Source organism: Prionailurus viverrinus, chromosome C1 (genome assembly GCF_022837055.1).
Source record: "Prionailurus viverrinus isolate Anna chromosome C1, UM_Priviv_1.0, whole genome shotgun sequence".
Classification (NCBI taxonomy): Eukaryota; Metazoa; Chordata; class Mammalia; order Carnivora; family Felidae; genus Prionailurus; species Prionailurus viverrinus.
Window position 1 is genome coordinate 182,992,426 of NC_062568.1, and position 9,109 is coordinate 183,001,534.

Here is a 9,109-nt window from a genome sequence, read left to right on the forward strand (position 1 = left end):
CTCTCTCTCAAAAATAAACATTTAAAAAAATTTTAAAAGGAGTGCCTGGGTGGTTCAGTCGGTTAAGCGACCAACTTTGGCTCTGGTCATGATCTCATGGTTCGTGAGTTCAAGCCCCATGTTGGGGCTCAGAGCCTGGAGCTGTTTTGGATTCTGTGTCACCTCTCTCTCCGCCCCTCCCCCACTTGTACTCTTTTTCTCTCTCTCTCAAAAATAAACACTTTTTAAAAACCCACTCATCACCATTATTCGTCAGGGAGCTGCATAGCCACTAGAATAGCTGAAATTAAGGACTGGCAATATGAAGGTGCTGGCATGGAGGTGAGCAGGACTTTTGCTGAAAATATTAAATGGTACAACTACTTTGGAATATGGTTGGGCAATTTCTCTTAAATATCTTACACACTTACCACATGACCCAGCAATTCCTCTTCTGGGTGTTTATCAGAAAAAATGACCACATATGTCCACCCAAAGACAAAAATGTTCACGGCAGCTTTATTCATAATAGCCAAAAAACTGAAACCATACAAATGTCTAACATATCTGTCAAGGTTCAATCAGAGGACAGGAACCACACAGTAATTTGAATATGGAAAATTTAATCGTAAAAATTATTACCTTAGCAGTGGAGTAACCCTAAGAGACCTGTACAGAACCTTCTAAGGCAGGAGAGTATCCAAGGAGGGAACAGATGGGAAGAGTGTCCTCTCCTTCAAGCTGGGATTCACACCTTGTTGAAAAATGTGCAAGGCCTGGCCGATAGTCTCCAGGTCAGCATCAAATGTCCCTCTGGGTTGCTGATGGCAGAGGCTGGCGGGGAGTGCCCTGGGGGAGTCCAAGTCAGGAACCTACTTACAGGCAGAGTGGTGAAGGCCTGGGGTGCTTGTGCCCATGTCTGGATGGCCCCTGGAAACACTTCCCCCGGGAGCCAGTGGGCTGAGGCCGGCAGGCTGGTGCCCAGGGGAGTCGGTGGTCTGTTCTCCAGCAGGGCACATGAGGCCTGAGGTTTGCAGAGTCCATGAAGTGGGCCGTAGTGAAGTGGGCACTGGGCTAGGCCTGAGGCCGTGAGCCCACATCTGGATGCATAGCTGGGGCAGAGCAGAGGATGTGCCCATGCGTTCATCTCTGGTAGCAGGTGCAGAGGAGCTGAAGCAAACAGAAGCCCGCTGGGCCCCGGAAGGGAAGTTTCTTCCTCCTGCCGCGTCCCTCCAGCGCCATCTACTGCCATGGCTCAATATTGTTCTCGATGCAAGTGAGAAATGCTTCAAAGAGCTATCTTACTACTGCAGAGCAGGTAATGAAGGGTAGATTTGGAGTTCAGGGGCAACAAATTGATAACTGTCACACCTAGCAACAAGTGCAATGGAAAAACAATTTGATGTATTAATATAACGGGATCCCATTCGGCACTAACTAGAATGAACTACTGATAGACAAAATAACATCGATGAATGGCAAAAACAGCATACGGAATGAATGAAATCAGACATGAAAGGGTAAATCCTGTTATATGAAATTCCTGACCACACAAGACTAATCTACAGGGATAAAATGCCAATCAATGTTTCCTGAGGATTTGGGGTGGATGGTATTGACTACAAAGGATCATAAAAACATTTGGGGGCGATCCTATATCTGGATGTGGTAGTGATTCCCTAGGCATATACATTTAGCAATGCTACCTTGTAAATTTCAGGGTAAGGGCCACTTGAAAAGATCATGGCTTTGATAAAAACACTGTAAACCTTCCCTCTTCCTGCAAAAGATGCGTTCTCAGCATGTGAAAGCCTTGGTGGTCACAGAGGACTTTTCTGGAATTTTCTGGGATACAGATGAGATGGTGCACCTGGAAGGAAGTTACCCAGGACCCCCCAGCCATGGTCTCTCTGAGGGCAGGCCCCTGTATTCTTTCCGGCTCGGCCATCACCAGTCCCGCATCTTCCATTGGTTTAGCCATAAGCCCAGGTGGCATAAGAGGACAGTTACCAAGGGAGACTGGCCAACCAACCAGACAAGGATTAGGGACACAGGGAAAGTAATATGCTTGAGGAAAAGGAACTTACCAAAGACCCCAACAGCTTCTGAAAGTGTGAGGCATTATGGACTGGCATAGAGCAGCAACTACCGTAATTAGTAATACTAAAAATTACAAGAACAAATGGCAAAGATGTTGCAGAAGATGTCCAACAAGCAGTTCTTTTGTAAATAAAGCCAACAATGAGGCGTTGACCCATAGCTAATGTTGGCCAGTGCTGGCGGTCAAGTAGAGAGTCTATAGTCTTGATTCATATGTGTGTGCACTTGCCTTGAAACTCCAGAAACTGATTAAAAAAACAAAAAAACCCATCACCTGAGATCCAGGAAAATTTGTGAAATGTAGGCTGGTTATTAAAGGCCAAAAGTCATCTTATAGGTTTGATAAAATCATTTCACTTCCTAGGTCTTGGGCATAGATGGCCCAGAAGGAGTTTACTGAACTCACTTTATGAATAATATTTAATGAACAGTTTCTCACCCCAACAAGAACACTTGTTTGTGAATGATGGAAGATGAGGCCCTTTAACTCAGCGCTCTCAGTGCTGGGCACCCATCCCTGAGAACTCTCACATGGCGTCACAAGTGGGCCTATACAAGGACGGTTGGTTTGGAATTGTCCACAGTGGTGAAGAGTCAGAGCATTGGGGTGTGTGACTGTCCCTGGGGAAATGGATGAGCGTCCTCTGGGGGAGAAGCTCGGCAGGAGACAGTGCAGAAGTTAGAAGCAGAGATCACACACACACACACACACACAGGCACATCCTGAAAATAGAGTGCTGGGTGAAAGCAAACAGAATGAAACCTAGTGCCTAATCTCATGTATGAAAATTAAAAATACAGCTCACAAAATAACACCACAGATTTTGTGAGAATACATACACATACCTGTCAAAATATTTTGAGTGGTGTTTACATGAGGAAAGAAGTGAGAAATGGGCATAAAAGTGAATAAATAGAACACGAGAGGGGCCTTCCTCAGGCCAATGATACAAGCATGTTAGGAACCCAAGAGAATGATGAACTCAGCTGACTCTGCTCCTGGTGTTAAAAAAAAAAAAAAAGGTTCCTCAGGACACCTGGGTGGCTCAGTTGGTTAAGTGTCTGACTCTTGATTTTGGCTCAGGTCATGATCTCATGGTTCTTGGGATTGAGCCCTGTGATGGGCTCAGGGCCAGCTTGGGATTCTCTCTCTCTCTCTCTCTCTCTCTCTCTCTCTCTTTCTCTCTCTCTCTCTCTCTGCCTCTCTGCCTCTCTAAACAAACAAACAAACAAACAAACAAACTTGAAAACAGAGTTTCCTTATCCCAGGAGAAAGGTCTTCTATGACCAAATGGACCTCAACCAATCAACATGATACAGAAGCAAACTGAGAGATCAGAACCAAGTTTTTCAGACTGCGTAAAAGGGCTGGAAAACAGAACATCTCGGAACATTCCATTCACACCATCATCAGGCCAGAGCTGCCTGGACCTCCCGTGCTGATCTCTGGTGACCTGGACCTGGGGGTGTGCACAGATACCTGTGTGTCTGGGGGTGTCCGTGACTTAAGTGTTGAGATGAACAACGACCACAGAATTCAGCAATCTTCCCCAAGCTCTATTCCCTGCGGAGTCTCTTAAGTAAAAATAATAAGATCCTCATTTTTATATGATGTAAGGAATGGATATGGAGGGATATGCTATCCTCAGGCAGCAAGATAACCAGGACATGGAGGAAAGAGACCTTTACCTGAGGGAGGTGCCCATCCTGGTTGTGTGCCTGCTGGTCATCATCCAGTGCCCCCCGTGTTCACCATGTCACCAGGATGCTGGACATCACCTTCCCAGGAGTTCTGGGAGGGACGCGAGGCTTCCATGATGGAGTGTGGGAATCATCAGGCCTGGTGAGGGCTGGTTGGGGGCAGATGTCCTAGCAGGAGCAGGGGAGGCCTATCTGGGCCCAAGGCCCATGAAGGTGGGGGAAGAAGTAGGGTGAGGAGGAGGGGCGGGGGTAAAGGGAGAGGGGTGGGAGGAGAGGGGGGCCAGTCGGAAGGGGCGGCGGATGCAGGTGAGAGAGAGAGGGGGGAGGCGGGTGGTGGGAGGAGCAGGGGGGCAGGCAAGGGTGGAAGGGCCCCAGGCAGGGAACTGGGAAGGGGTGAAACCCGTAAGAGGAGGCAGGTGGTCTGGGCATGAGGTAGGAAGAGAACCAGGTTGGTCTGAGTAACTGGTGACCGAGGCAGGCATAGGCTGGAGAGGCAGGGAAGTCACAGGGACAAGAGGCGGGACAGCAGGCAGGGAGGGGGCAGGAGGAGTGCGATGAAGAGGACGCTGAGCAGGAGTGAGGCCAGGCAGCTTCTTCTGCATGGCTCGCAGTTGAGAAATGAGGGTCTGTGTGATGGCCTCAGCGTTCTGCATTCTTTCTTCGCTTGATTCCATTGTGACTCCGACTCCGTCAAAAGAGAGTCCAAGATTCTGCACCATTTTGACTTGGAAGGCACTTTTGAGATCCTCGAGTACAGCTTTCTCCACCTGACAAATTAAGAACCAAAGGCCCAGAGGGTTGTCCCAAATCACCCACCAGTCAGTTAGAGACATGGTGTGGGCAGAACCCAATCCAGAGCTCATAAAACCAGTTCTAGGCAGACTGGCAGTGGGTCATAGGACAGGGCTCTCCAGGGAGTGGCGGGGGCCCCTCTGCCCATTAGGGTCCGCCCTAGGTGGCCCACAAGGGAGGTGGCCACTCTCTGTCATCCTGGAAGGAGCCTTGACAGGCACCTTCTGCTCCTGTCCAGGCATTGCCGGAATTTAGAAGAAGCCCCTTACTTCCCTACCATGAGAAAGCCTGCTGCATATGCCCAGGAAAAGAGATTGAACATGAAATGAAAAGCAATACTGACCCACGCACCGAGCAACCACTGAGCTCCCATCCAGGCCTGGGTATGGGGAGCCGGGGAAGAAGGTCCTGGAGCAGAAGAAGGAATGAAGGAGAGTTTAGAGCTTCCCTCTGGTCATTGCATTAGCTCTTCCCATACCTTTCTCACTCTGTCCCACTAGAATGTCACAGGGCGGGCGTGTTACCTCCATTTTAAGGAAGAAGAAACTATGCCCAGAGAGAGATAGACAGCTGCCCAGGGCCACACGGCCTTGGAACAGTCCCAGAACCAGAATCCGGACACCTGGTTCTGTGCTCTTGTCCTTAAATGACCACTTGGGGAAATGGGACGGGCATATAAGGGGACGTGGATGTAATGACAGAAGCCACAACCACCCCTTCTGTCTCCGTTGTGCCTCTTTCTTTTATGATTTTAGAATTCCTCAGACGTGTGGGATTCTCATGTACTCATCTTTGTCGCTGATGTGTCCCTGTTAGCCAATCTAGTTCTGGCTTTCAGGGATTCCTAATCGTCTCTGGTCCATCAAGGAAACCCCTTCTTGGTTCCCAGTATTATAATAGATTTAAAAAAAAAAAAAAAACTTTTTTAAGTTTTTGAGAGAGACAAGTGGGGGAGGGGCAGAGAGAGAGGAGACAGAGAATCCCAAGCAGGCTCTGTGCTGCCAGATGGTGCCTGATGCGGGGCTTGAACTCACGAAACCGTGAGATTATGACCTGAGCCCCAACCAAGAGCCAGAGGCTTAACCGACTGAGCCACCCAGGTGCCCCTGAGCACCTCCTCTTTAAACCAAGATACCCATAGTAGCCATTTCTGAGGGTCTTCCAGAGGAAGAAAGGCCGGATGGCTCAGGCAGTTGAGCCTCTGGCTCTTGGTTGGGGCTCAGGTCATGATCTCGCGGTTCGTGAGATCAAGGCCCTCGTCAGGCTCTGTGCTGATGGTGCAGTCTTCTTGGAATTCTCTCTCTCTCTCCCTCCTTCTCTCTCTGCCCTCCTCCACTTATGCTTGCTCTCTCTTTCCCCCACAATAAGTAAATAAAAACTTAAAAAAATATTTTTTTTTCTTTCATTCCTCTGATTCAGGGCAGAAGCGGGAGTTGATAGCAGTACTAAGCCTCCCACCTTGGAGCAGAACCTCTGCTTTATCAGTGAACCCTGTCCTATTTCTGTCTGTATGTGTGTGCATGAACTCCTGAACTCCTAATAGCCATATTTGTCATGGCTCTCCAGAAAAACAGAGCCAGTAGGACAACAGCGCTCTGTGGTCGCAAAATGGTTACCATCTGACGGGACACGAGCAAAAGGTCATCAGAAACCCCTGTGAAAAGTGCCGATAGGGGAGGCCCAGGGTGCCATGGAAGCACATAGAAGCGTGCCAAGCCAGACTCGGTGGCTCTGGAAAGAGACAGAGACTTCCCAGGGGACACCTATAAGGAGACTGAGAGCGGGACGCACGTGGCTGGAGTGGAGGCCGCACGGTGGCCAGACCACAGCAGGAGTCCTTGCCTGGGCCCCAAAATTAAGGGTCGAGGGTGGGGGGGAGAGGTGCAGAATTAGCAGAGCTAAAGACGTGGGGTTGTTATGGCAGCAACATCTGGGGAAAAGAAACGACACAGAAGAAGACCTGGCATCGAGAGAGCGCTCTGTGGTGACACGGTCATTGCCAGTGGAGGTTTTAGGGAGTTTCTGCAAGAGAGATGCCGAAGAGCTGAGCTGCGGTCTCTCCTGGTGGGGCTCCGTAAGCCACCTTACAGAGAGTGGACTTTATCCCGTGAAATGTCGGAGGCTCGGAAAGCTTTTGAGAAGGAGAAAGGCATGACTAGAATCACGTTTTAGAAACACTGCTCAGATCCCGCGTGTGGACTACACCGAAGGAGGAAGCAAGGAGTGCAGGTAAGAAGCTATCGCACAGAATCTAGACTGGTCTCCGCTGCGCAGGGGGTGAGGATGGAGGGGGCCATCTGAGATGAATTAAGGAGGCAGAATGGGCAGGACTTACTGACTCGTTGGGAGCAAGATACAGGGAGAGGTGAGCTTAGCACCCGAGTTTCTGGCTTAGGCAGCAGGGTGGATGGGGAAGATTAGAAGAGCAGGTGAGGGGCACCTGGCTGGCTCAGTCGGTTAAGTGTCTGACTTTGGTTTTGGCTCAGGTCACGATCTCATGGTTCGCGAGGTCAAGCCCCACATCGGGCTCCGTGCTGACAGTATGGAGCCTGCTTGGGGTTCTCTCTCTGTCCCTCCCTCTCTCGTTCTCTCTCTCTCTCTCTCTCTCTCTCTCTCCCAAGAATAAATAAAAATTAATAAAAAAAAAAGGGCAGGTTTGTCTGATGGGACAAAGAATGGGCAGGTGGAGGGTCCTAGCTTTGAGCTATTAAGAATCAAGTGCACTGTAGGACATGGGTTGACATTTGGGTGTCCTCCAGGAGCTCAGAGAGAGAACTGAGCGATGCGTGCCATTTGAGAGGTGTCTGCAAACATATACCCTTCAAAAGGGATATTAAGGGAGGAGGGACAGCACCTAGGAGCAAGGAACAGCATTTATGGCCCCAGACAGACTGAGGAGTCCACCAAGCAGACTGGAGATGAGCACCCTGAGAGGCAGGAGGAAACCCAGGAGCATGGGGTGTCATGGGGCCCACGGCAAGAGAGTGTTTTAAGATGAAAGGAATGATCAGAGAGGTAAAATAGGGACTTTTTGTTTCTTTTTTTTTTAATGTTTATTTATTTTTGAGAGAGAGACAGAGACAGAGACAGAGCGTGAGCAGGGAGGGACAGAGAGAGAAGGAGACACAGGATCCGAACCAGGCTCCAGGCTCTGAGCCATCAGCACAGAGCCCCATGCAAGGCTGGAACTTGCGAACTGAGAGATCATGACCTGAGCCAAAGTCAGAAGCTTAACCGACTGAGCCTGCCAGGTGCCCCAAATAGGGACTTTTTGTGTTCAAACAGGGGACAGTAGGCAACTTCAGTCGTGTGATTGGAAGCGGTTAGTCAGGGGCTTGGAGTTGACATGCCCATGACTCCTCAGAGCGCCTGCATCTTGTGGCCTTACCCGGGGAGCAGAGGCGCCCTGCCTTTCACTTGAACCCAGCCGGCACTGGACAGTTAAAGGAAATTAGTTCAGTGGATTTAAAATAATCCGGTGAGCTCCCACCATCACTGGTATGCTGGGGGAGATTTCACCCGCAATCGAATCAAGGTGATGGAATGATCAGGCCAGAGGTGACCGGACCCAATCAAGGAACTCCCTAAAGGTGGTGAGAAACCCAGGTGTGGTGAGTAGAGCCCTTCTCACTTTTAAGGGAGGCAGCCTGGGGCGGTAGGTGTAACCCTGGCTCAGCCGAGACCACCCCGCCAAGCTTTCAGTCTGTGCCGGTGAGTGCTGGCCTGGGGCCCCCGCTGCTTCCTTTCCTAGAATTCTGCTCACTCGGCACTAGGTTGCTCCTTGACTTAGGCAGGAGAGGGCACTCGGAGAGCTTATCTTGAATATAATTTCTCAGCTCCTTCTGGTTTGAATGGCTTTGGATTCCATTTGAACGGAGTCGGAAGGTTTCTCCACGTAGGCCTGAGAAAACCTAGCAGGGTAGGTATCCGAGTTGTGGGGGAGGGGGTCGTGCCACACGGGCTTTAGGAGCCTCCAGGCGGGATTGCTCTGCGGGCACCCCAAAATATAGGCCTGGAACCCGCTAATCCTGGGGGCCTCGACGCCTCCGCCCAGACCACCCGTGCTGGGGCCGAGATAGCAGGGAGGGCGGCCCCAACCTGGAGGGAGGACTTGTCCCTAAGGGCCTCTACTTTTGTGCCCAAGCGTTTTCTCCTGGTCAGGAGAGACTGGCGGACACGTTAATGAAAAAAAAATATTAAGAGGGAGAGCGCGAGCCCATTAGAACTTGCCAGCCGGCAGGCAGAAGACGGAGGCGTCTGGTTGATCAAGCGGGAAGAGGCTACAATATAGGCAAATATTGAAGCGACTTACGCGAATTGTACCTCGGGTTTGGATTCCTAATTGTTGCCTAAAAATGGCTTTTGAAGAGATTCCCTTCTGGCAGCAAGCACAGCAGGAAAGTTTACCATAATAATAGCACCAAGAACACTAGCTAACGTTTGTGCGCTTGCTGTAAGCTAGGTGCTGTGCTCAGGACTTGACGTTGTTTATTAGGTCATTCTTTTCTCAGTAACCCCATGGCGGAGATGGGGGGCT

The 9,109-nt window shown here is 50.1% G+C and overlaps 1 long non-coding RNA gene across 1 annotated transcript; it reads right to left on the reverse strand.

The window, feature by feature from the left end:
* Positions 1 to 582: 582 nt before the first annotated feature.
* LOC125171528 (uncharacterized) lies at positions 583 to 4,019 on the reverse strand. The gene is made up of 2 exons (XR_007154378.1): positions 3,769 to 4,019; positions 583 to 1,350 (listed from the first exon to the last, which is right to left on the reverse strand). It is a non-coding gene; the product is annotated as an uncharacterized LOC125171528 (long non-coding RNA).
* Between the last annotated feature and the right edge of the window lie 5,090 nt (positions 4,020 to 9,109).